This window comes from Phalaenopsis equestris, unplaced genomic scaffold (assembly GCF_001263595.1).
Source record: "Phalaenopsis equestris unplaced genomic scaffold, ASM126359v1 Scaffold000464, whole genome shotgun sequence".
Classification (NCBI taxonomy): domain Eukaryota; kingdom Viridiplantae; phylum Streptophyta; class Magnoliopsida; order Asparagales; family Orchidaceae; genus Phalaenopsis; species Phalaenopsis equestris.
In genome coordinates this window covers 2,872-4,554 of record NW_018164905.1, presented here as the reverse complement: position 1 = coordinate 4,554, position 1,683 = coordinate 2,872, and positions in this window count along the sequence as shown.

Sequence of the window (1,683 nt, the reverse complement as noted above, 5' to 3'; positions counted from 1 at the left end):
TTTTCCCCTTCACAAGCAAAGTACCTAGGTATTTTAATGGCAAAGAGCTGGTCTTGAAGCCACTAAGTTCAGTAGTCCAATGCTTAATTTGAGGTTTAACTATTTTGCTAAACACCAAAAGACATTTCTTAGTATGGAAATGCATACCAGAACATTGCTGAAATTTCTCCAAACATTGAAGGACCATTTTAACAGCTGGTTTGGTAGCTTTGGCAAAGATAATAACATCATCGACAAATGCTAAATGATTCACGGCAATATTAGATTTATGACTGTACAGTGTATGAGGGGATGAAACCATGAGCTGATTAAAAAATTTAGAGAAGTAATCAAACGCAATGATGAATATAGTTGGAGATAGTGGATCACCTTGCTTAATTCCTCTAGATGAGTTGAAGAAACCATGAGATTTACCATTAATAAACACAGATTGAGAGTTGTTTAGAAGCCATCTATGTATCGGCAAGATAAATTGTTCATTAAAACCCTTAGCATAAACACTTTCTCAATGAACTCCCAGTTGATGTGTCATAAGCCTTCCTAATATCTAATTTCATTATTAGGTTCCCCCCTCTACATTGCTTATCCAGATCCAACACCATTTCTTGGGCTAGCAGAACATTCTCTACAATACTTCTCCCTTTGATAAAAGCTGACTGGTTCTCATAAATAAGCTTGGGAAGTATGGGTTGGAGTCTGTTGGAGATCACTTTGCTAATCATTTTGGATATCACATTAGAGAGTTTTATGGGCCTGAAAAGATCCCAAGAGATTGCAGAAGAAGATTTGGGAATAAGAGTTATGTTGGAGCATTTAAAATAGTTGGGGAGATCCAAACCTCTGAAGAAACCTTGGATAGCCTGTACAATATCATCTTTAATGATCTTCCATTGAAAAAATCTAAAAAAAACCCATCAAGTCCAGCAACTTTGGAGCTATCAATGGAAGCCACAGCAGACCAAATTTCCTCTTCCCCAGGAATAGAAGTCAGATCCAGTCCCCTCATGAAGTTCTCATCCCTGCAAAACAAATCTTGCTGGATGGGGGGCCTAAAAATAGATGGTTGTGTAAAGAGTGTTTGGTAGTAGTTAACAACACTAGTAGCAATCAAGTCTTCAGAATGGAGCCACTTGCCATCATTCTCCTTTATCTTATGTATTGTGTTGCACTTTCTTCTAAACTTGATACATGCATGAAAGTATTTTGAATTTCTATCCCCTTCACAAAATCTGGTCTTAGCAGCCTTTTAGGCAAAAAAACCTCCTGCATACAGATGGCATTCATCAAATTTTCATTAGCAATCAATAAATCCTTCTCCACCTCAGGGTTACTCTCTAATTCAGCCTCCAACTTAGTAACAGTCTTTTCAGCCTCCACAACATTTAAGTTGATATCACCCACTCTTTTCCAATTCCAGTTAGATAAATGTCTACCTAACTTCTTTTGCAGTTGCCATAACTTAATCAGAGGCTTGGGATGGTGACAGTCCCTCCAAACCAATGAGACTTGATTTAGGAAGTCATTGTGGGAGGACCGCATATTGAGGTATCTAAAACTTGGCTTATGCTTAACATTTGATGCTGAAATATTCATAAGTAGTGGTCTATGATCTGATCCTGTCATGCTGAGATTCTGCACAGAAGTGTGAATGAACGCACTAAACCACATGGAATTCACAAAATA